This window comes from Cylas formicarius, unplaced genomic scaffold (genome assembly GCF_029955315.1).
Source record: "Cylas formicarius isolate icCylForm1 unplaced genomic scaffold, icCylForm1.1 PGA_scaffold_5__7_contigs__length_24384050, whole genome shotgun sequence".
NCBI classification, from domain to species: domain Eukaryota; kingdom Metazoa; phylum Arthropoda; class Insecta; order Coleoptera; family Brentidae; genus Cylas; species Cylas formicarius.
The window spans coordinates 12,512,125-12,539,795 of NW_026844341.1; the positions used below are offsets into that span (position 1 = coordinate 12,512,125).

General features: G+C 34.4%; 1 long non-coding RNA gene across 2 annotated transcripts; it reads right to left on the minus strand.

The window, feature by feature from the left end:
• Window positions 1–8,453: 8,453 nt before the first annotated feature.
• On the minus strand, window positions 8,454–11,921 carry LOC132702000 (uncharacterized). Of its 2 annotated transcripts, none has more exons than XR_009618841.1 (3): window positions 11,348–11,921; window positions 9,672–10,343; window positions 8,454–9,611 (listed from the first exon to the last, which is right to left on the minus strand). It is a non-coding gene; the product is annotated as an uncharacterized LOC132702000 (long non-coding RNA). The 2 variants fall into 2 exon arrangements; XR_009618840.1 differs by having other exon boundaries at window positions 9,672–10,350.
• Between the last annotated feature and the right edge of the window lie 15,750 nt (window positions 11,922–27,671).

A 27,671-nucleotide genomic window follows, 5' to 3' on the forward strand; every position in this document is an offset into this window, starting at 1 on the left:
GTTTAGGAAATTAAAATGTCATCATTTTTTATATCGTGAACGATGTAAAATAATATGTGTAATTTTGAAGAATTTTTGAAGTTTTCAACATGTCCACCATTTTGAATAATGCACTTTGTATAAACAACCTCTATATGGTTTATAGCATTAGAAACAATATCGATGTTATTTAGTTGGATTACAGCTTCTCTAATACACCTTTGTAGTTCATTTACCGTACTGCATCTTCCTTTATATTCCATATCTTTAATTGTCTGTGGACTTTGAGGTGGCCATCAGATGTTTCTATTTTGTTCTATCCAAAGATCGTAATTTTGATTTAAAAATTGATCCTCTCTAAGAACCAGAGCTGGATTTTTCGAATTCGAAAAAAAACGTTCAAGCATATCTGTTTTTTCTTGCACTGTATACATCTTTGACTTCAGTAATAATAATACTGCTTTAGTAAAGTCACATCTGTCAAACTTTGACTCTTAATTATAAAGTCACTTAAAACAAGTACAAACACTTATTTGGTTGCAACAGCCTACTAGGGTAAAAAGTAAGTTTCTTAATAAAAAAAAATGGGAATTTTTTACTATTAATGAAAACTTTATTTAAATATGCAAAATCTTGTGCCATCATTTGTTAAAACAATAATTAACATTAAATAAAATATAATAAAAATATGCCATTATAAAATTCTTTAAAATAATTCGGTATCAGTATTTTTCGCCAGTGACTTTATTCGTAAAAATTTCGAAAACCATTAGATTAAGGTATATATATATATATATATATATATATATATATATATATATATATATATATATATATATATATATATATATATATATATATATATATATATATATATATATATATATATATATATATATATAGGAAAAAATATCAAAAACATAGGCGTTTCATTAAAAAAAAATTAATACTGCAAGTTGAAATTTAAAAAAATGTCCTTTAATTCAAAACAGCCTGTATAATTTTAAAATGCCTACTCATCGCAGATAGTTAGAATAATGTGTTTCAAATTTGATGAAATAGTCATTACTGCCAGCCGTGGGAGACTATATTTACTAAAAACATAATTTTCCATAAAAAAATATAAAATCCCAAATTCTGTCTAAACTACACAAAATTCGAATTATTAGTTTCTAAAAAAGTTACCTTTATTTTTGGCAAGGATTCTAAAAATATCAAAATTTATAGGGTGTTCCTATTAAAATTTTAAAACTAATGTCGGTCCAGCACTTATCGGACACCCTGTATATATAAAAAAACAAATAGTCTTAAAATGTAACTTAAACCATAAAACTTTTATATAAACTTTTTTTTCTAAAATCAGTAGCCCCTAATAAAGTGCCCACCCTGTACGTTCACAGATTTCAAAAAGGTCGGAACAAATATCGCGTTTCGCGCGAATGTAAATCCGCCGTCGCGCTAAATCTACCCCAACCTGCGCATCTACCGACCGGCGGCGACGACGACGTTAAAAATCGAATCCCCACCCTAGCTACCACCGCCCCCCACCCCAGAAGACCGAACCGAAAACGCGGCCGATTCAAAAGGGTGGAATGAGTATCGCACGGCAGCTGCCGTACCGTAGGAAGATGCAAATGCAAATGGGATCGGCGGAGCGGAAGCGGGAAAGGGTGGCGGAGTAATTGTTTTCTGGAAAAAAAGCGGAGGGTGCCAAAAGACGCATGGGTACAGGGTGATCGACAGAGATTATTCGCAGAAATAGGACGTTAGCTGGCTTATCATAAAAAGCTCTTGTTTCCACTCCCTTTTTTTTATAACTCTCACAGAACTCAAGGATGTGCCCACTGCGTACCAAGCGGTTGATTCGTCAGGAGAATGACTTGTGGAGCATAACTCCAGCGACGATCGTCTTTAAAATTTTATGGAGATAAATAATGATACAAAAATTGATGACAATTCTGTGTGTTTAAAATACAATACACCGTTTTGTGATGCATATAGAATATATAGGTTTGTGGAACTTCAATAATACACCACTTTACATGACACATTAACATATGTCGCCACATTTACTATTTATTTTCAACAATTTTTTTCGACAACTAGTTTAAAAAAGATTGCTTTCGAAAAATCGTCACTGTGCTAGAGGGACGCATTGTTTTTCTATCATGCTCCTGCGAGACACTATGGAACTTTCGCAAAATCGATGCAAATGTAGTGTCCATGCACCCTGTATATACCGTCTTTCACGTATCGCCGAATTTCAAAGTCACGACAAACTTTGTTAGATATAAAAAAATACGTAAGTACGATTTCCGATGATATTATTCCAAGTATCTCGCGGATCCTGTATGATAGACGCAACCTGAAACTCTCTAGATACGGTTTTATAGTTTCCCATTTACGACTAATAATTTATCCACGAAAACGGCAATTTTCAAGGTCCTTTAGATTTTTTTTACCCATAATCGACACACCCTGTACATATTTGAATAAATCCGGAAATGGAGGTTATAGCCCTGAATCTTCCACTTTTCCTGGTCCAAGAATTTTTCCAAAATAGTAAATGGTTTTCGAGAGAATAAGGTTTTTCTGAAACCATGCAGTGCATCGTAATAATCAATGGCGTCATCGCGTCTTGGCCAAGCCCCGGAATAGTGATTTTCATATGGATTTTTTCAAATATCTCAAGCGGCGTGTGTGATAGATGAAAACAGCAAATACAAAAAATGTAGCTCTTAATGCGGCCTATGGTACTGTTTAAACCGACTAGCCATATTTTTTACGGTTTTTTTGGCGGTTAACAATTTAGAACAATTTTCTGTTTTTTTTTAGATTTTTGGAATGGAAAAAATGTTATGGCAGTGTATCTTCCGCCTTTGGTGGTTAAATAATTTTGGCGATCAGGGAAATGGTTATGGAAAAAACATTTTTTTCTTTAAGCCCAAATAACCAAAAAAAATCAAAAATTTTCCCTGTACAATAGGTTTAGCTGTCTATGCGGGCTATATCGTACATTTGAGATAGAGTCCTTTAGTTATATTCAATCTTCCAATCCAATCCTTGAAAAATTATCAAGAATAAAAGTTTATAGAGACCAATGTTGCGCCAAGAATTTTTTTGGTTGCATTAACGGTTTTGGAGAAATGATTTTTTTCCTAGACCCTTGCAAACGCGATTTCTTATGTTTTTAAAAGTTTTAAAAAAGCTAATTAAGTATTGTACGCAGAAAGTCACCCACTCGCATTACAGACAAAAGTGAAATAGATTATATAATAACCAATAATCAATATCTGCAGCATAAAATTCACCAAAAATTAGCAATCATAATACACTGCCAATACAAATAGAAAATACAAGCAGCGACGTGTTATTGGAAGCGAATTACAGATACAAGAACAATGACAATAATCCTGTAATAATAGAACTACAAATGTACAAATGTTGTAAATAGTATGTCTAATATAGTATACTAAATGTGTGCGAAAGTAAAATTATATGTTCAACATAAATCCAAAACATAAAGTTCATAACCCGTGTGATTCAAAAAATAATGTACCAAAGAGATTGTATAAAAGAGCAGTATTTGAACAAAAGGATGGCGTGCATACAAAAAAGATAGAAATCGGATTGTAAGCGGACTAAATTAGAAAGACAGGTTTTTAAAACAATAAGTAGAACTAGACTGTTAAGAAAGTTTTATTATATGGGTATGAAGAGAGCAGCATAAGGACTGGTATATTTGCTTGCATAACTATGGAAACTGATGTTTCTCAGGGTACAGTTTGGGGACCTTTAAATATTTTAGACAATGAGGATGAAATGCCAAAAAAATAAATGCAGATCTGAAGAATGCTTTTCAATGGCTGTGCAATAATATACATACATACATATATAGGGTTTTTTACAGCTGTCGCTGTCTCCCTTCTCTCAACCTACGCCTCTATCCATCTCTGTCTTGCCATTCATCTCCGATACCTCTTTTTTCCATAGATTCATCTACTTCATCCCTCCAAGATCTTCTGGGTCTACCCCTTTTCCTTCTACCTATGGGGCTTCATTCTGTTATCTTGTGTATCCACCTATTTCTGTCCGTTCTTCTTACATGCCCATACCATACCAATCTCTTTTCTTCAATCAATATTAAGGTATCTTTCTTGACACCCATTCGCTGCCTGATCTCCTCGTTTCTTACTTTATCTATTCTCGAAATTCTACAACTTCTCCTCCAGTATTCCATTTCAGTGGCCTGTATTTTACTTTTGTATTTTTTGTTGACCACCCAGTTTTCCGCGCCGTATGTCATTACGCTCTGTACTATGGTGTTAAATATATGTGATTTGGTGTGTCGAGTGATGTGTCTATCCCAGAGTATTGGATTTAGTTGTCTGATACAGTTTCGCGTCTCTCCTAGTCTACTGTTCATTTCTTCCTCTGTTGTCCATTTTTGAGATATTATGAAACCTAAGTATTTGAAATTTTTGGTTCTCTTTATTTGATGATTTTCATCGACTTGTAGGTAGTTTTCTCCATCTTCTGTTGTTGCCAGGTATTCCGTTTTCGAAAAATTTATTTCCATTCCATTTTTTTCATATTCTTCCTTCAGTTTTCGTAACATGTAACTTAGGTCTTCTTCGTCTTGTGCGAGTACAACTTGGTCGTCCGCGAAATTTAACGTGTAAAGACAGTCGCCTCTGAATGGAATTCCCATTTGTTCACATTTTTTCTTCCATGGTTTTAAGATCTCCTCTAGAAATATTTTAAACAATGTTGGTGATGTGGAGCATCCTTGTAGTGGTCCTTTTGTTGTTTTAAAGCTTTTTGAGAGTCTATCTTCGATTTTTATAGATATTTGGTTTCCTTCAAACATATTTTTAACGGTCTCTATTAATTTTTGTGGCAATCCGATGGTCTTCATTGCCTTCCATAGTATCCCCCTGGGTATGGTGTCGTATGCTTTTTTTAGGTCTATATAGGCTAAGTGAACCGCTCTATTTTTAGCCATTTTCTTCTCTATCACTTGTTGTAATGTATATATGTGGTCTATACAAGATCGACCCGGCGTAAAACCTGTTTGTTCTTCTCCAATTTTACCTTTTATTTCTATTTCTAGTTTTGCCTTTACGAGTTTTCCATATAGTCTTCCCATAGATGACATTACGCTAATTCCTCTGTAATTTTCGCAATTTTTACGGTCGCCTTTTTTGAATATCGATGTCATATATGCAGTTGTCCACTCTTTTGGTAGTTGTTCTCCATTTATTGCTCTTAGAAACATTTGGTGTATCATTCGGTATAGTTTTTCTGATCCGTATTTTATTAGTTCAGGAACAATGCCTCCTGGGCCGGCAGCTTTATTATTCTTCATATTTTTCTTCTAAGCTAAGATCTATATCCTTTTGTTCGTCTGATGTTGTCTCCGAGTTTTCTCCAATAAAAGTAGGTCTATCCTCTGTTAGCAGTTTTTTGTAGTATATTTCCCACATAGTATCTGGTATGTATTCTAGATGTACTTTTTCTTTCCTATTGGTTCTAAGAGATTTAATTAGACGCCAGGATTCTGAATTACGCGTTCCTCCTATATATTGTTCCACATTTTTGCAGGCCGCTTCCCATTTGTTGTTCTTTTCTTTCTGTACAATCCTTTTGACTTCTCGATTTTTCTCTCGGTATATCTCTCTATCTTCATCTGTTTTTGTATTTAACCACTTCATATAAAGTTCCTTCTTTTCATTTATGATTTCCCTTAGGTCTTTATTAATGTCTATTTTATGTTGGTTTTGTGATTCTTCCTTCTCTCCGAGAGCTTCAGTAGCTGCTTCTTTGATGCATGTTTTTTATGTGCTCGTATGTTGTCCCTAGGTCGTCGAGGCTGAATTCTTCCAGTTTTTGGTCTATTCTTCGCTGATATAAGTACCGTATTGTGCAATAATAACCTTCGTATAAACAGAGACGAGGCAAAATTTTGTATTTTTGATAAACCACGTAAATCAAATAAATTAAATTTACATTAACAACAAAAAATTAAATTCTTGAAAACGAAATTAAAAATTTGGATGTTATATTTGACTCAGATTTGATGTCCCTTACATATGCCGATTACATAATTTTCTAAAAATATAAATTTTATATGTAGAATAGCGAAAAATTTTTCAACTTACACCAGAATCTTATTGTATAACAGCATAGCCGCTCCCCAATTAGAATTTTGGTCTACACTTTTGTTCAATTTACCAAATTACAAACCAGAGCAATTGCAGATGTTCAAAATAGGTTCATGTGAAACATAGTACAATGTAACAGATATAAAATTGCTGGTCATATAAAATCATTTTAATTTTCTGCTTTTGCAGAACTCTATAAAGCTTATGTCGTTTTGAATCTTTTTCCTTAAATATTTTTTTGGATTTTCTTTGTGTTTTAGCTTGTTGTACTCATTTTTCTCTGAAAAAAATGACAAAAAAATTTGGATGGCCTGTACATATTGTTATGGACAGGACAATTGGTATACACGGAACATATTGGAATAACCGGTCTAGTCAACCAGCAAGTATTTTTAAACATGGAATAACATATTTTATTTGTTAATAAAATATTTTGTTATGTTGCTAAGTTATAAATCTATGAACAGTGTGCATAAAGTTATTGTCGCCCTAGTCTCCATATGAAAAAAACATACTTTTAGGGATGGATGTTAGAAAAATAGTGTCCTTACCAGTTTTGAAGGAAATTGAAGAATAAAAAATCATTTTTGCTTTTAGTTTTGCCACAATCAACTAGTAAACAGAACGACAAATAACAAAGAGAACGATAATGTGGCTTAAGAAGCATTAGATCGACTTACTTTTAAAAAATGAGGGAAATTTATATTATCCCCTCAAAACAGGAAGTTAATATTATAATTAAATGGCAGGCAAAAAAGAAACGAAAATAATTCTGAGATAACTCATATTCCTTGCCTGAGGTTACTTTTTCGTAAAAAAATCTTTTCCGTATTAGGCAATGCATCACATTAAACTCCACAATACACAAATAGTTATGCTGTGGCGACCACCTACAGATCATTACTTATTAATGACCATGTTTTTAATTGTTCCCAGATATACGTTTTCATCTCGACGTATATTTGGTTTCCGATACGACAGGTATTTCGACCGAAGCATCTGACCCTATAAAAAACGTAGGTCAAAAGATTCGGTGCCTACCTGTGCCCGCGTATTAGGTGAACATCGATATTTTCACATGCCTTTTGTGGGTCGTCTATTATATGATTTTATCATTATGGACCTATACAAAAAAAAACAGTATGGGCAGCAACAGCTTTTGGTTTGACGGATGCTTCTTTTTTTATTCGGGAAGGGAGAGCAGAGACTAACAAAAAAGGAGAAAAATTCCTTACAGGGGAATTAGACATCACACTTAAAACTTCTAACACTAAGCAGACATGTCGTGATTTGGTTCCCATAATTAACATTCCTGAAAAAGCGACACCATAATATGTGATCAAAAAGGCAGCTGAGCAGTTTGCTGGCAAACAACTAAGGAATAGCTAAGATTTAATTTTAAGTTCCTGGATCTGTTTTTTAATTTAATTAATATTTAATGATAATAACAACAGACTTTATTCAGGTATTTTTCACACCATGGTGATATTACCAATAAAACTATATAATAAGTGTCAGTTTCGTTTCCCACGAATTCTAGCCATTCCGGACATTTGCGGGATTTTACCGCACGGGTTTGGGAGCAATCCGATGTTTTCGGAGGTATTTCCCACGCTTTGAATTTTGACGTTTGTCAATTCTGGCAGTCATGTCGCCGAATGTATTCGTGTTTTGCGAAAATGTACGCAAAAACTAACGGTCGTAGAAAAAGTATAGTATCCAACACGTTCGGTAAACTTTACAACTCACTCGTTTATTAAATACTCGCTCCGCTCGTATCAAATAGACTCGTGAGTCAAATGCCGTTTACCGCACTTGTTGCATAATATGCTATAAGCAAAAATTAAAGCTCATTTTGAATAGGAATGTTTTTATTCTACCGATGAATACTTAGATTGTAGTAATGCCGATCTCTCAGTGTGATATACTTCAATGATCAAACGAACTTACCTGGTAAGTGAAGTTCGATCGTAATTATATGTTACACCTCTTCGTAGAAATCAATATACGTAGTCCCCCTTCTAGTCGCTAGGTGGCACCACAGCTTTAAAGCAGAGCCAAAAAACTGTGGAATAACTTACCATGGACGGTATATTCGCCATCTATGGTCTTAACCTCATTCTATTTTAAAGCCCGTTTATAATAAATTTGCCAAAGGGCATTTTAGTACTGTTCAGAACAGTAAATTGGGCGGGAATGGGTGATTTCTACGAAGAGGTGTAACATATAATTACGATCGAACTTCACTTACCAGGTAAGTTCGTTTGATCATTGAATTATATGTTACACCTCTTCTATGACATCAATATACGTAGACTTTCAAAGGCAACTCAGCAAATTTGTTATAAAACGATTTTATTCGGCTATATAAGGAAATCCAGGAAGTTTATGAAAGCCTCGAGTACAAATACAAAATAAATGGCTATCCGAGAAAACAAACCTTCTGAAAAATTCTATGTCCCAAATGTGGCATTAACAAAAAGGACTGCACTTGCTGTACAAATACATTATAAAAAAGGGGAAAACATTTAGAGCATTCTCACCAATCTGCCGTTTTTCCAATCATATCAATTGAAACACCTTTACAAAACGCAGACGATGTTGAGGCATGTCGAGTTCTGTGAACAGTAAAAATAAAAGTGTAGACAACACTATCTTCTAAAGTTATCTTTATTCATCTACTTTTGTTGGGTATAGTTGCTGCCCTACAAGGCTTTTTAAATGTAATGAGTAAACGAGATTCACTGCCTCTTAAAGCACTGGCCCTCTCAATAATATATTTGAAACCACACAAAGATTTACATCTTCATATTTATGCAAAATTAAAAAACAGGTCGAGTCTTATTTATAGCTGAAATCTTAATTTGATTCGTTATTCTAATTTCTAATCCATCTGGAAATGATTTTATGTTGACCAATTCTATAAGAGAGAGCGTTTGGACTCTATGTACCATCGTTAACTTCAGTAGGAAAAACTAATTTAATTGTTTTAATGACAGTTAATTGCTTTAATGACAAGTCATTAGAACGTAACCCTTTTACAAAGTCAGGGACATAACTAGGGCCCCAAGTGCTGTTATATCTTGGTTTACTTGGCCTTAGATTATAAACACCTTAAAAAACCTAGTTAGATTTGCATTGTTAAATAAATCTGATCCAAAAATAAGGCTGTGCTGCACTGAAAGAACTCAATGAGCCATAGGACTTGCCTTGTCTAAAATGAATAGTAAGGAAATCTAATACAGCCTAGGTGAGAAGTAATAACACTCCACTCCCCTCCTTTCGTAGAAGCTCCACCAAAGTTTAAATGCATGCAGGTATTAAATGCCTCAAGGTAGCCCTCTGAACAGATGATAGAAAAATATCCAGCAAATCTTCTGGAATGCTTGCCTGACAAAATCCCTGCAGCCAGGGTAAGGGATTTCCACAAAGGGTGACCTCTCCTGTCAAAAGAAGAAGGTAATTTGTCTGGAATTAGAAACAATAAATAACTACAACGCCTCCCATGAAAAAAAAAAAAAAGGAAACCAATGCTGGCTGTGCCCGTAAGGGATTACTGCGATCCCTGTAGCTCAATCAGCCTTGATTTTTCGTAAAACAAGTGGCAACAAGCAAAACGGGAGGAAAACATAGAAGAAACTGTCGCTCCAAAAAACAGTAAACGCGTCTTCATTAGATGCCTCCGGATCTGGAAATTAGGAAATAAACTTTCCGCATTTCTTACTTAGGCGAGAAGCAAACAGTTCGATTTATGGGAATCCAAATTTGATTGTTATTTTAGCAAAAGCATTGTCCGAAAGGTACCATTCACCATCAAAATTCAAATTCGTGGGTTCCTTATGCGCTTCAAAATTATCGGAAGATCGAATGTAAGATGCTTTAACCCATAACCTCCTTTCTTCACACCAACCCCAAGGCGCCTCGAAATTTCGTTTAAAACAGGAAATTTTACTCACCCTATTCTATTTACATACAAAATAGCAGTTGTGTTATCAATCCTCAAAAGTGTCTCGCAGTTAGTCAAATACGAGGCGAAGCATTAGAGACCAAATGAGGCCGCAGTTAATTCTAGTGCATTAATATGAAACTGAGCTTCCCTAGGACTCCAAAGTCCTCTGGCACAATTCCCCAACCCAAAGGAGTACCATCTGAGAAAATCTCAAGTTTGTAACATTGCTGCCTTACAGGGCATTCAGGATTCTGTAAACTTTTTAGCCACCACATAAAATCCCTCCGTAAATTACAAGGAATTATCATCCAAATAACATAATTATCAACAGAGTCTTGAAGGGCTAGATATTTGATTCTCTCAAAAATTCTTAGTATATACCCAACTGTAATAAACTGCTGGGCAAACTGAAAACTAGCACAGCACAAAGCTCGGCAAAGACTCTTATTTTGCAACGGTTCAAATTGCAAAACTTACTTACTCATCAGAAAAACAAGTGGTGGGATCCAAAAAAACAAAACCTAAAAATTTACGGGATTTCGAAGGATGTAAAACATTCTTATAATTGATAACATAACCCAACCTAATCAGTGTGTTGCAAGTTACTTGAACATTTTTTAAGGATAGCTAACTATCACCAAATAGTAAAGTTATCTAAATAAACTATTGAGGGAAAAGCCTTGGCAGGGAGATAAGAAACCACAAATTTCATTAATTCTGTAAAGGCCCACGGGGCGGTGCATAAACCAAAGGGTAACACATTAAACTGATAACAGAGAGCATCAAAATAAAATCTTAAAAAATTCTTTTGATTTTCAATTATTGGGACTAGAAAGTAAGCTTCTTTCAAGTCCAGAATGGTCATAAAGGACTTCCTTGTGAAGAGTGTTTCTACTAATTTTCTGTCTTCCAGTTTAAAATGACAAGTGTCAATAAAAGCATTCAGTTTCTTTAAATTTAAAACTAATCAAACCGAACCATCCAATTTTGAAACCAAAAAGATCTGTAAAATAAATTGATTCTTACAAGGTTCGCAAACTGCAATTGCACCTATCTCTAACAGGTGTTTGACCACATTACAAATTGAATCTTTTTCTTGTTGGGACCAAACAGGATCTGTCGTAATGAAGTCCTGTATAACTGGCCCCGCAAATGGAATTTTATATCCATCTAACCAAGGTAGAATCTGTGCATCTTGAGTTCTAGAGTTCCAAATGTCCCGAAACTCGTGCAATCTTTCAACAAAAGTACTTACTATTTTTTCCTGGGGACACAACTCCACCCCCTTTCCTCTCGAACCTTCCTGTATTCCCTCTTTTGAGGGTACAATGACTTTCACCCACTTCAGCCTTGCAACTTCCCGGAACGAAGTGGGACGGTCGAGTTTAAATTTGTATGCTATAAAAGCCTTGTTCCGGATGCACCTGACTTTAACTCGGCCACTAATCTGCAGCTAATCTGATTGATTTGAGCCTATCAGCCAAATCTTCTCCACATAAACAAGAGTGCAAAGAAGCATCAACGAGCACTTCCTTCATACAAGGCTGCATTTCATTTGAGACCAGCGAAAGGCTTAACGCGGCTGAACTTCTATATACTGAACCTAAATGGTGTATTTTGCTTAAAACAAATATTGCATTACTCAACATTTTGATGAGAAGTAAGTACTACTCATCCTTAACCGGTTTCAAAAGCAAGGTCAAGAGCGCCCTACCAAACACCATCAAAGCACCCCTTGTTGCAGTCAGTCTCTCATCCCTTTTCTTTCCACCTTTGTTGATGGCAGATTTCATCTGCACATTCAATTTAGGAGAGTTATTGAGCGGGCAATTCTTCGGCACAGGATATCAACTCAAAAGGTCACTGAGACAATCTTCGGACACACCGGATTTCAAAAAAGGTATTAATCTGACTTGCCAAAATGTCATGACACATCAAACTTTGTGTTGGGACTATCGACCCCATAGCTTAAAGGCCATTTTGCTTTAAATCCGTCTCAAGGGGCTCAACAATGACATCAGAATTAATTGAAGGGCCTAAAAAATATACTTACGATGGAGTAAATGCATTCCAACAGCCATAAAAAATTGTTCATTATGTCCCAGTATCCCGGGCGCCTCATCCATAGCCGGACGAGCCAGAAAACTCTATTTTTTCGATGTCGAAAAAATATAAAACCATATGTATGGCCGACCCCCTCACAAAAGGATTGCTTCCAATTGTGAAACACTTACATACGACTGCTGTCGTATAAGTGGGAAAGTTGGGGGGTCTTTCGAGTTCTGGGGATTCCGATCGGAACCCGGACGATGAAGAAATCTTCTCCCAATTGTAAGAAAATCTCGTTGATGGGAACCACGCCACTAGCGATTATGTAATCGCGGATGGAAAGATTTAATCTTTCGTCGTAGGTAGGTTCTTTCTTCATCCGATAAGCAATAACGTAAATCTCACTTGTACTTCTCCATTTAACTTCCAAAAACGCTGAAAAAAGCTGAAAACACCGACGCCGAATAAAAATGAACATGTGCCACCAAAGCACAAAAAGAGGAATGAGGTTAAGACCATAGATGGCGAATATACCGTCCATGGTAAGTTATTCCACAGTTTTTTGGCTCTGCTTTAAAGCTGTGGTGCCACCTAGCGACTAGAAGGGGGACTACGTATATTGATTTCATAGAAGAGGTGTAACATATAATTTGTGGGTTTGTACGTATCTGTTTTTAAAGTGTGTATTCTAGAGTTCTAACGTATTTTTTTTACTTGTTGACATTATCCGATACTTTTGTTAAAAGTCAATGGAATTATTATTATTATTATTATACTCTATGTTTAATTTTCTCTTTTTTTTCCTTCGCATCCTTGAAATCAAGCAGACTTTGGGAATGTTTGGGAAAGAATTTATTGTGATATTCAGAAGGCAATAGGGCAACTCATTATACAGTTTAGTCAGATCGTAATTGAAGGATGTTTCGAAGATACTAGACCAACAACGACTCTCTTAAATCTGAGGTTTGAGTTGTTCATGTCTGTCCTAAAAGTTATTTTTTAACAGATGTATTCGGAGATGTGTTCTAAACCATTGAATAAAAATTCTACGTCTGTGTTGCAAAAAATCTACGTAAAATAACTGTAATATAATTTGAACTAGCTTTAGTTCTTGAAGAAGCTAGATAATATCTACCTTTCAATGTTTCAAACGTTGACATTGTGTACAACACTGATTATACCACAGGGAATCAACACAAGAAATATGAGAAACTACTTTATTCACGAGTTTGGTTTAGCACGGGCGGGGCGAGTGATTAATTGCCGAGTTACCGACAATGTTTTCAACATGTTGCATGCTATACTTTTCTATATATATTCTCTTAATGCAATAGAGTGATAAAAGGTAAATTTGCAATGACAGGGGTGAATGAACAGGGTGGACAACTTAAGATACATAAATTATAATAAATATTTTTATTTAAAAACAACTATTTACAGTCCAACCTCATTTGTAACCTCATAAAAAATCAGATGTTCTATAGTTATGGGAGTCTAAAGAAATAAAGATGGTCTGTACAAGCGAAAAACAACAATTTCCAGAATATATGCATTGCAATGAAAAAAAAATTATTAAAGTTATTTTAAATAAAGTCAGAGCTAATTCTTAATTAATAAACCCGTTCTTTACAAATCCTTTAATTTTTTATCTATCTATCACAGACATATTTGAATAAAAATAAATGAAACAAGAAAATAGTAACAATGTGTTTTTATTCATAGATACACACGCACTGATACCTACATAGGAAATTGTAAAACATAAAAATCCAAATTGACCTACTATTCTTTGCAGTTTTAAAAGCAATTGATAACTAAATGTAATGTCTTCAAAATTTCCCATATATAACATAGATCAAAAATATGTTTAAAAATAGTAAAACTTCGCCCAGCATCTACAGAAGATATCGGACAATATTTTAGTTATGGAATCAAAATAATGAAATTGCCCATAAAAACTGCCGAAATACTTTTTAAGATTTTGACAATTGCAAGTTCGACAATGATCCTTTAGAAATAGTTTTTTAGAATAGAATAGAATAGTTTTTTTATTTGAAAAGTAAAATTATTTACCAAGAGAAGCTGGTCTCTTATATATTCTGCCACCTTATTGAGCCATGATCCAAACAAGTAACATGAAATACATTGGATAAAAGGAGTATAAGTTTTTTCGTCACAGCACTGTTGGGCACAAAATGGTTTCTTGGAGAAATCTGGTTACAAACTAAAATCTTGTTTTCCAATTGTTGGGATGTACTATAATCAATGGATTCATTGGTTTCCCCCAAAACTCACATCATCAAATTTACGTACGGTTGACTCGTCCGGTAGGTTAATTATTGAGGTTTCCCAGTATATTGAGTGAATGCCTCACATAAGCCCTCATTTCGTTGTTTTTCTTTAGAGCTGCTATTTCAGTGATTTGACATGCTGTTCTGAAATAAATTTTTAATATGCATGAATCTCTAAAATCCTAAAAATCAATAAGTTAGGGGCAACATTCTTTAAAACCACGAATTTTAAAAAATCATTCCTACTTTCCTGCTTAGAAAATTTTGTCAGTAAGAAATTCATCTACATATGTAGCTTTCCACTAGTTTAATATACTTCCATCCATATTTTTTAATTAATTCATTAAAAGACTGGCAGCGGTTCACCTCAAGCAATGCGCAATTGATGGTACTTGGCGATAAAGGTAATTTCTACTACTTGATTGGGTATTGCGTTATCTGCCACAATGAATGTGCTGCTATTGTACGTCTTGGAATCAGATATTTTTACAATAAAGATTGATTGACTCTTAATCCTCAGTGTCGGCCACTATTATTTCGACAATTTCGTCCCTCCTACACGCTCCGGCGATACCCAAAATTAACATCACTTTTTGCAGAAAATGTGTTATATAATGAGCTTCTGTTAAAAAAGTCTTTACTTCATCAAAATTAAAGATTTTTAATTTTATGTGTTTTTGAGAAATAAAGTCAATACTTTTTTTTTTATTTCCTTAAACGGTCATGCTGCTTCTCATACTTGCTTCCCCACTTCTGTGGCAATAAGTTAAGAGCAACTTATTTTGCTGCTTCGGCAAATTCTGGCGGAGTACACGCAACTTCTCGCGAAAGACATTGTTCGTTCTACGAAACGATCTTAAAACACGTACTTTGAGCTTTCTTCTTGAAGCGCAAATTTGCACTTTGCACTCGTCATCCAAGCCTTCCAATATTCTTGTAACAATGTTAATGTTAATAATTTTTGTGAATTCTACAATTGCTTTCGTTGTCTACAATAAGGTACCTGCGGCAAATATGGCCCAGTCAATAAGAAATTGCTTTATTTCGCAAACACTTAAAAAAAAACTGTCATTGGGCTTTCTCATCCGACCATTCGATAACTGAAGCCCACAAAAAAAATTGGGGTCGGTTATAAGGGCTAAAAGAAAGCTAAAATAGGTAATGTACATGTACAAAATGCTAAGTTTGCATAAAACATATTTATTCAAACTAAATAAAAAAACAAAATAAAAGCATTTTTCTAACAATAACGCAAACTAAACTCTTTGAACGAAAAAAAACTCAATATATACTTCGTGGCACCAAGTTCCACAATACACACAGCTTCGCATATCTAATTGTTCTGATTTGTTACCCACAAAGCAATACCAAGACGCGTTTTCTTGGACATGATTTTCCGCGAGCTTTCTTAACGATACCCTTGATGATGATGATTTTACGAATTGTTTTTAATTGTTTTTCGATATTGTAGATCTGGATTTAGAACCTAAAAAAACAGGTCTTTGGTTACCAGCTCTGACTTGTAATTCAGGGATTTTCTTTTTAAACTCCTATTTTCTTTCAATTTGTACAGTTCCGGTGTAGGAAAAAGTTTCTTAAAAGATCTTCACTTTCTTATTCTGTCTGAGTCTTATCTGAGATCGTATTATCAGTCTTGACAGGTGTTTTATACTTTTCATCGTTTTGGATTTTATTAGAGACTTTTCCTTGGATATTTTTTTAATATACTAAGTGGAATGTCATCTTCAGAGCCGTCTGAATTATCGCTGGATTGCATATCAATAATTGCATGTCAATAATACTATCGTTACAATTATTGTTAATATTATTAGCATTAACGTTGTTGCTAGTGATGGGACAAAAGGCTGAAGATGTTCTCTGGGGGCATGCATCTGGACCAAACTTTAGACAGAATTTTGCCAAAACGAGATTTGTTCAAACGACGATCTGGATGTGCCTCCCATAACTCGTTGGTCCCAGTTCAAAGGACCTATAAACCTATAAAAAACCTATAGACCTATAAACCGCTTTATCTAAAAGCTGCAGTTCATGCGTGTTGTTAGATGACAACCAGAACAGCCTTATATTCAACTCGTCTGCATCTTCGGTTATGGAAATGTCCAGGTGACTAAAAAGATCATTCGGCATGGTACCCTTTTCGACCATTTTAACTAGGCCACCTGGTGGTAGGTTTTCTTCCTATTCAGGCTTTAATCGCTATACTATTTCCCAACGCATTACATTACAATGGTCATATTTTCTGCGTGCTCAAATGCTACTATGTGAACATGTTTGGTACCTTTTTGCCCATAAAAAGCTATTGATGATGAATAGTTATTTCGTCCATATTGAAAACGTTCTGTGGATTTTGGTGCGAACTCATTTAATTAAAAACGTTAGCTAGTTAATTTTTGGGCACGGGCTGGGTTGATTTGTTGCGCCTTGCGCATAGACAAATTAGGATTACGTTTGAAAAACCTATAGAGCCAATCCTTACCGGCGACTCCTTTGGAAGCATCAAATGGGTGCCTGATATTATTTTCAATGCAGAATTTGTTTGCAGATCGACGTACTAACAATGCTGTTAGCATTCCGATTTCACAGGGACGAATTATTCTTTCAGAAAATTGTTTTTCTTAATCGGCAGTTAATACACTGGATCGTCCGGGAAGTTTCTAAGAGTTCTCCTGGGGATTCCATATCTTTGAGCAACTTCTCTTTGGGACAATTCATTATCTATTACCGCGCTAATGGGAGCTTAAAGTTGTTCTGTAGTAAATTTCGGTGGCATTGTTGATGGAAAACTAAATAAAAGAAAGAATATTTTATAGCGTCGTCTAATAAGGCCCACTATTTAATAGGCCTTACTCACCGAAACTCTTCTTAACCATAAAAAAAAGAAAAACATGGGTGCCTCTTACCTTTTTAATATCGTTTATACAGGAAAATATAGGCCGAACAGAGTAGAACTCAAGGCACTATTTAGGGAAGGATATTATTTTTCTAAAAAAGGAAATATTCACGTTGAATTCGAGAAGAATTTTAATAACCAGGCATCAATACTACAACTGACTTTTTTACCGACGTGCAAATTTTGCGGTATTTCTTTGGTATGTGGAATTCAGATAAGTTAGTAGAGACAAAATTTGACAAGAGACTTGCACAAGTGTTTCTTAATTTTGAAATAACAGTATGTGCCGGCTTAAATGTATTTTTTTTAAGTTAAATGTAATGAATAAATACGGAATTTAATTAAACGTTACTTAATAACGCGATGAAGAAATGCATCTACGTGGTTGTGCAGTTACCGAGAACAAATAGAGTTACATTTAATTATTTTACGGTGGGATACTCGTGGCGCCATCTGCGTTCTGGTGGGTGAATCAGAAGCGAGCCCTAGACGGAGAGGAACGTAATGAAGCCGAGAGTGTTAGTACGTACCAGTAAAGGTCAAATTTTGCGGTAGTCCTGATACGTCTATCTGTCTCACGAGCCCGCGTTTCGTGAATTAAGCTATTATCAATTTTTTGTTAATTGGAAACTAGTTTGCAACATTTTCATAACAGGACAGATTGATTAAATGGAATGCTTGTTGCAAAACATTTTTTTTTTTTGAAATTTCTTTATTTAATTTCACAAATCAATACAGAAAATATATATAGTTGACAAAACTTCTCTAGACAGTACTTAGGATCATTGCTATAAAAGACAAATAACAAATAAATTATGTTAAACACTATACACTGTCCACTAACAAGGCTTTTTGGTATAAACCATTACTTAAGACCCATCGCATTAAAATTTTTTCATAGTTTCTAATATTTTTCACATTATCAGTTGATTTTTTGTTGGATGCCTGATAAATAGGGTTATCTAAGCCCTTTTCAGTCTTAATGGTGTTTTGATGTGAATAATTTTGTTGTGTGAATGTATATTCCTGCAATGAATTAATTTTACATTAGTTTTTTATAAAATCCTATACATAAGCCACCGTGAGCACCTGAAGTTCATTAACGATAAGGAATTGTATATATTATATAGCATTATAAGATAGGTAGTCTCTATTTCTGTACTATTAACTGGTGTAATTTTACTGACATATTCAGTCCAACTCAGCTTATTGTCAATTAAAAACCACAGGTAATTTGTTTTTGACACATGCTCAGTACGTTTGTTGTTTAGTTTTCTATTCGGAATTTGTACAGTCTTGTTTTTCTGTTTAAATAATATAAATTCGGTTTTATTAACATTTATTTTTTGCTTATTATACAATAAACGATCGGTATATAGCTGCAGACTAGCAATCACAATGTTATCGATGTCCTTGACATTACCAAAACTATATACAAGCACCGTACACCGTGTAGTTAGCAAATGTACAATACCTTGAGACTAAACCAACGTTTTCCAAACTCAGCACATAGAGGCATATAGGGGCCAAGAACCGAGCCTTGTTGTACCCCAAAATTATGACCCTCCGTAAGACTGATATTGACACCTACTCTTACATATTATAGTCTCTCAGACAAATAAGACGTTGCCTTTGAACCCCATACTGAAATTCATCTAGATCGATGTAATTACTAATGAAGGACATCATTATCTTCTTAATGAGCGTCTCAACAATTTATCCGTTCATTTTCTACAACCATACTTAAGTATAGGACTTACTCTAATAAGTAACTACAACAGTAAGTATCTCTTGTGTAACTATATTGGCGATTTCTTCCATGAGAAATTGATAGTTATTTAATATCCTCTGCATATTCTATGTAATGCTTGTAAGAAGTAAGACTCTTGCTTGTTCTTTTTTATTCTTGTTTTTACATTTATGATACTGATAAAACTATTGCAATTAATTAAGTGGAGCAATAAATATAACTATTAATGTAAATGATCTTTCCTATCCATTCAGTTATTTGATCCTTTAATGACTATGTACGTCATTATGTATTAATGGGTTGACTTACTTACAGTCTGTTGAAAACTCTTTTTGGTGTTAAAATCAAATATATATACAGGCTGATCCACACAGCAAGAAATTTAAACTTATATGTCATATATATTTCAGAAACCAAACGATTAGGTATGCAGATGCATGTACATAATTCTAAAGGAAATTTAATTAGTTCTTAGAATATGTAATGATATAGAGGGTGTTTCATTAAAACAATGCACTTTTCACCGATGGTAGGTATCTGGTAGGCAAATCATTAGTTTTGACCAACCCCATATAATGTAGAACTAATTTCGATATTAAGACATTTTCGTAGTAATAAAAATTTTATTGAAGCTATATTTTGGTCGGAAAAATGAAGAAAAGGATGATTTGCTCGAGAACCGCTGAAAATAGGTATAGAAACGTATTCAAAACAATAACATACATTGTATCCCATTTAAAATTCCAATATTGGTGCTACTTGTATATTGTATTGTATCGTACATTGCATAAAAATTTCAAAATCCTCAAATAATTAGGTCAGTTATACTTTTTCGGATAATATATTTAAACTTAGTAATAATTACAAGTACGAATAAAACTAGTCCCAATTTCCATTCGATTTTTTTTAATTTCTGTTTGTATGTTTAAAATAAAATATCAAACCGTCGATGGTCAGACACTTGAACTACCTGCGACCCCTAAATTATACGAACGTAGGTTTTTTTTCCCACTAATACGTTTCCTCCCTTCGATCGGTCGACACAGGAAGTGCATCTGTTAAAAAGGCATTCCTTTTTGGTAAGAGAAGAAAAAAACGGTTATTAGAGCCTCCATTGACGGTTGGTTAACGGCTCTCATGCGAGATTGATTAGGTAGTATACACACATAGAGTGTTAACTCTGGGCGGGATTTAGTTTGACCGCCTGGTTTTGCGCGACATTTGATTTTTATACCACCGTTACCAATACCTTACATATAATATATTATATTCGATATAATATAATACGAGGGCTACCTTTCATATTTCGGGATTTGTAATAAAACACTATAAGCTACCAACAAATATGACTGTATTGTTTCTCAAAATATTCACCCCGATGATCAATACACTTTTGCATTCGATAAAATCAATTATCAATGCACTTTTCCCACATCGATTCGGGCATCTCCGAAACATGCTTTTTAAACGCATCAATCGCTCCTTCTGGCGTCAAATCGTTGACTTATGACTTTATGTCAATTATACAGGGTGCGGAAGATATTTCAATAAAAAAAAATTTACGATGATTTTGAATTTTGGCGGCTTCATACAGATTGTGCGCATAATAAAATAACATTCATTTTGCGGAAGTTGCATAGTGGTTCGCAGGAGCACTATAAAAAAACAATGCGTTCCGCTAGAACAATAAGCCGCGAAGCTACGCAGTCTACAGAGCCGCTACGACGCTTTGTAGACTGCGTAGCGCGTAGTGCGGAGCAGTCGCCTCGGGCAGCGCAATCTCGTTCCATCTTTATTTAAAGCCCTAACGTACTGCTTCATTAGTCTTAATCTAATATGCAACGGCGGTAAGATAATTTTTCATATATAACTACGACTATCGTGAAAAAATATTTTTTGTACTGGCAGTTTAATTAACCTTATTTTTTTTCTATAATTTAACTAATCAAAATATAAAATTTTAGGTGCATTCGAAAATATTTTGATATTGGTTTATTTATAAATTATTAGTTCAGTCACTTTAAAAGATGAGCGACTTTCTTTTTTCCTCTATTTTATATATTTCGTATGTATCTTAAGTAAATTGTTACTTCTAAAAGATTTCTTTAACGTTCTAAAAAGAAAAGAGGATTTGCTGTCACACGAGCTTTACTGCGTGCTCTTTCCCAGTAGTTTGCCAGTTTCCAAGTTTTTGTGACCATTTTCTTGATGGTTTTAAATTTTTGAAGGGAGCAAATAAGCAATGCAGTGTATATATCATATATGTATAAAATAAAGCATTACAAAATAGTGCAACCAAGAAGGGGTGAAAAATCACACCCAAACATTCTTAACAATTTTCTTTCATTTTATTACCAAAACCTAAGTAAAAGCATGATTGAAAAAAATCTGTTGGTTTTGTTTTAGGTAAGACTGATATAATTATTTCAATGTCGGGGAAAATTTAATTCCAATATAAATATTATATTTTAGAAGAAACTCAATATTGCATGTCCCTGAAATTAAAAAATAGGACTTTCAAGTCTAAGGAAAGCGTTAACAGAAAAAAAATCTTTCCGTACAATTTATAGTGATCGCCTCTTCATTTGAAATATTTAAACATTTAGTATAATATTTTGATGCTTATTTTGTTATCTCTTAGTAATAATTTGAATGGTTGCCTTTCCAATAATTAATAAAAATTACCATGCACATGTTGGGTTCAAGAAGACATTATAGAAACATATAGCGTCTTTCTGATTTATAAAAAAGCAAAATCATATTTAATTTCGAAGAAATCGTTAGCGTTTTTTTTTTCTCTGTGTGCAGCTCCAGAGTTTCTCTTGGACGAGCGAATAAAAGACCTCCAATCCTCAAAAGTGTAGTCCGAAGCAAGTATATTAGATTATATCGATACAAAAAACAAGTGAACCACTTTGTTCAAAATACCCTTATAAAGCAAGCATAATTTTTATTTCTAAAAGTTCGGAAGATCCCTAGATAAACCTAAGTCTCTCCCTAGGTCATTAAGTTCTGATTGTAAAAATAACTGTGGTTGCCGAAAAACACCCCGTATAGTACCAACATCACTAAGGGTATCTTCATCTACTACAGGTTTGGAAAAACCGGTGGCATCTTCTTCTAAATCAGCTGGATTCTCGGGGATTGGGACACCTAGGCCATATGCCCCTGGCCTAACTGCGGCCCTAAGGTTCGGATATATTTTTCAGATGTTTTATATTATGTTCACGAACATGTAGAAATAGCCAGTCATCATGGTAATTTGTTGGCTCTGTCTATATGATTGGTATTAAGGCTTCTTCACATATATTACAAAAATTTTGTGGCGCACAAGCTTTGTCTTGATCGCTAATTTTTACTTTAAAATAAGCGTAGTATTGTTCTTTTAACAGGAGTGTAATTTTACTTCTAAATAACGTATCTGGAATATTTTTACAAAGTCTACATATTTTACTAGATTTTACTTTCGGGGAATCCCCGCTAATATTCTGTTAATTTATGTTAAAATACATACCAGTGGCGCAGCAATTCCATTTTCTAGAATGTTATGTGATGTTTATAAGGCAATAAATAGATATCCCAAAAATAATGATAGAAACACCTATAACTCGAAAAATAGGAAAAATAAAAAATCACAAAATCTCTGTCTGCCAATCTAATCAAATCGAAAATATATACCAATTATTGCCAAATAGGAAAATTAAATTAATAGTTTGACATCATCGCAACGCAAATAAGGAAACCGTTCTACAAAAGGCAAATTTCTAAATCGACCGTGTCGGCACCTCGCACGCCACTCGATTTCTCTTTAGGCACAGTGACACGGATTATGTAATTCGACTTCTTCGCGACGCCCTTTTACTTTGCAGGCGTCTTAATTTCATGTAACACCTGTGTGAAAAAATAACACTACTGTTTGACGAAAAAAAGTTGCCTCAAAGCCTCATAACGCAGGGAGGATGAAAAAGGGTATTGCTATAGTCTAGCACGCGATAAATGGCCGTGACTTACCTGGCCTATGATAAATAAATAAATAAATCAATAAAAATTTGCAAGCGTTCAAGATTAAGATAAGAATAACAGATAATAAATTTAGAAAATAGCATGAAAAGTCTGAGACCATCCAGTACATAGTGGGAGCATCCAGCAAACTCTCACAGACTGACTATCTTCACCGTCACAACCAAGTAGCAAACATAATCCACCAAAAATTCGAAAACAGCAGAAGATGTGCCATGCTACAAATATTCCCCAGAAACAGTAGCGGAATCTGCAGATATCACATGTTACTACCGTAGAATAGTAACCTATAGGACCGTGTATTCGAACAGACCAGATATCACTTTTCTGGATAAGAAAAAGAAAGCAGCATTTATTATAGACATAGACATCAGACCTTTAGGCCTACAAGAAAACATCAAAAGCGTAGGAATGAATTGAAATATAGTCAAAATAATGCAGAAAGCCGTCATTATGAACATCACACAAATTGGTAGCGAATTTGTAGAGGAGTGAAGATGTTTTAGCTTAGGCTCGCAGTTCCCGCCATTATACCACTTTACTGAAGCTTAGAAACAAGAAACAGTGATAATAATAACAATAATAATAATAATGTTTATTTACTTATTACATAATATCTTTACATTTTATTTACTTTTATAAATTAACAAATGTAGCAAATAACCAAATAAAAACTACTCCGAATGGATGATTCAAAAATCTGACAATGAGCAAAAATTTAATAATACAATCAATTAATTTACTGAAAACCTTTTATTCACTTCAATTAATTGATTATTTGATTGATTATTATTTACAGAGGTAGCTAACCCTTTGCGCTAAAACCCATTTACTTACTTTTTTCTTTAAATAAAATTTGGGAGTTTCTTTTCTTTTATCGAACGAGGCAACATATTCAGAATTTTTCTTACCCAAATATAGAAATAGAAATACTTTTTACAAAACTTCTAGATTCCTCCTGGGTCGGTTTTTGCTGAGTCGACTTGCTAACGTTTCGCCAATCATCCTGTTGGCTTCGTCAGAGCTTGACTGACTGACTGACTAAAAACAGTTTCAGTCAAACCTACAAATTCGACTCAGCAAAAAGCCAAGCAGGAGGAATCCAGAAGTTTTGTGAAAAGTATTACAGTAGCCTGTGGAAGTTCCTTTGAAATAGGAATAGAAATATTTTTTGTACAACAAAATATTGAGTTTTTGGGAGAATTGCAGCTCCCATGGACCTCTGGCGAGTGCCATACTGATGTTGTGTTGGTGTTAAGTATCCCGCATTCTTCATGGGGAAGATGGATATATTTTTGGCTTATAAATGCCGTACGTCCATTACGTTAGCTTCACTGTATAACAGATTTGATGGATACACATATGGTTTATTGCCTATAATTAAAAAGCAAGGTTTGCAATATTCCTGGTGGCAACATGTGGGTGTTTCTGAACAACATATTGAAAAATTGACTGAACTAGTACAAAATACATAATGTTTAAATGTTATACACACAGAAACTTCGTAAATTGATTAAATCTATATATCAGTGTCCTGAGTGTTTCTATAACTTGTTATCGCGGAATGGAACATAAAAAAGTCTATGTGTACGCCTTGATACTTAATTGTATTTGTTAGCCGAAGTTGTACAGTATTGCTATAGACCAGCAAAACATTGAGAGAGTTACCCATTACAGATATCTTGGATGCTATATCACAAAGCAACCAGATCCAGATAAAGAAATGAAATGCAGAATAGAAACAGCTCGCACAACTTTTTTGAAAATGAAACCATTCTTCTGCAATGATAACTTAAACCTCAAATTGCGCCAAAGAATGATCAAATTCTATATTTGGTCTGTGTTGTTATACGGTGCTGAGACTTGGACTCTCAAGGCCAATGCTATCAATCGCCTGGAAGCATTCGGGATGTAGTTGCATAGAAGAATGCTCCGAATACCATGGACCGCTCTGTAGACCATCGAAGCAGTTTTAAATAGAGCAAGTGCCGTCCGTGAGTTATTTAACACAATCAAAATATGAAAAATATCATATCTGGGGCATGTTCTTAGAGGGGACCGCTACAAAATTTTTCAACTCATAATGAAAGGAAAAATCGAAGGTCGCAGAGGTATTGGAAGGAAACAAATGTCATAGCTGAAGAACATCCGGGATTGGACAGGGAATACGCAGTGCCGGACAACTATTCAGATTAGCCGAAGACCGTGATCAACTCGCCAATAGGATTGCCAACGTTAGGAGAAGATGTTATGGCACTGACAGAACAAGAAGCAAAACCAGAGCAGTTTCACAACTACAACCCGATCTAAACCATGACTGTTTTAAGGGCGGTATGTCATAACTTATTAGAAAATCTCTCATCAGTTTTATCATATTTTTTCCAGAATCTTAGACGTAGTAATTGATTGATCCCAAATGATTAGACTCGGCAGGGTTTTTTATTTTAGGCAAAAGTATGACTTTTCTTTGCTTCCACTTGGCAGGCAAATATGAAGACAAAATGCAATCATTAATAATATGAACAATATAAAACACAATCGTAGGAAGACAACACTGCAGTAAAGTAATTTTCAGTTGATTTGGACTTTATATTTTTAATTATACTCATCACCTCAATTTCATCGGTTAAACTAAAACTAAAGTGCTCGACAATTCCATCAATCAGGTTATTGCCATAAAAATTCAGAAAATTCAGGATTAGGTGGTATGTCAGAAGCAGTTGAGGTTTTTAAATAGTTTTTAATAGCTTCTGGATTATTCAGTGAATCATTAATTGTTTTTAAATTTTATTTCTAAATGTATTTTCTGTTCACGTCTAACTGTTATTGTTATATAATTTCTTATAAATTTTAAGTAGTTGTAACTTTGGGGATCTCGAGAACGTCTTAACTTTTTTAGTGCTTGTTTTCTTAACCTTTGTAGCATTTTATATTGTCAGTTGTCCATGGGGAATATTTGTGCTTATTTTTCCTAAACTTTTGAAGGGGGCATACTTCTCAGAAAAAAGCGGGATGTATTGAAGAGACAACATTCTGCCAAGGCATATTCTCTAGATCCCGTTCGTGGGTAAATATTTTTTATTGGTCTATACATAATTCTGGTGGTGGGAGCAAGAGGTAAGTTAGTAATTGATAGTGTTAAACATACTAAACAATATCGTTTGTTACTGTCGTTGTTCAGATGTTACTAGTCCCGATTTTATCTAGGGTTTCTTTTTTTTTCTTTTGTGTGTATACCTGCGTGGCCGAATTTACGTGCATTTTAATTTTTTCTAACAATAACTAAAAACTGTAATAACTGCAAACTGTAAAAGTTAATTCAAAATTGTTGCGTGCTAGAAACAAAATCCCATTGTTTTTCTACTAGCTTAATCCCTATAATTTCAAAAATATCAAGAATACCAAAACACAATTTTCCTATTATTGCAAACAACGAGTTCAAACCGCCACCGCTATAATTCGAAACTGCAAAACGCGTTTTCCACCGCAATGGAAAACGCGTCAGCTTCCGGCTACGATTATCTTTCCTAACAACTTTAATGATATTTTGACTCGATTACGAACCCCTAACGCGCGCGAGAGACTTGCCCCAACAGTTGAATTAAAGAACAAGCGGAGAGCAGCTTTCGGTGCTCCGGGGGAGTCCCCAAATATTTTCGCTCATAATTTGCATTCGTAATGATTAAACGGGCAAACCGATCGGGGTGGAGGGTGGCTAGTCAACTGAACGACATTTACGAGCGAATGAAATGTTTAATCTTGATTTCCTTGTAGCTTGCGTTTCAGGTACTGTTGAGGCTGCGGTGACACAAAAATGTATGTCAGTAATTGACAATAGAACAGGCTTCAAAATCCTAAAAATAAGTTTTTATAGCTAATTATACTGATTTCAAAAGAGAACCGAATTTGTATAAATTAGAAACGCACTTTATTTCCAAACTAAAATACTGAAAATTTTGAAAAACATTTAGTTATCAATTGTTTTTATGACTGCATAGAACAGTTTGTAAATTTACGAGTTGTATGTTGTACATAAAAAACTTTTATATATATTTATACATTTATATTTATATTTATATATCTATTGTGAACATTTTAGAATAAATATAATGTATGATTTTTATGTTCTAGATTTGATCTATTACAATTTGCTATATAGGTATTTTCTATCCATAAAAAACGTTTATTGCCATTTTTCTTGTTTATGGTATAGTTAAAAAAATATAGGATTTCTGAAGAGCGGATGTAATTATAACGAAGTAGTTTTGGCTTCAGTTAAATGTTTAAAAATGGATGATGCACCTTTGGTATCCGTTTTGACGAAGACAGCTACTAATTTTCTTCAGTTCGTCATCTCTGCTATTCTCGTTTGTGAGCCTGAAGGACCGAGCAATTAATGTAGTTGCCACTGCCTGTATCTGTGATGGGTGGTGATGAGATTTAGATCAGATATCTATTAGTGTGTGTTGGTTTTCTAGTGTTTCAGTGTGTTCCAAGTGTCCATCTTCGGTCCTTGTGATGTGCACATCTAAAAAGGGCAGACTGTTATTCTCTTCAA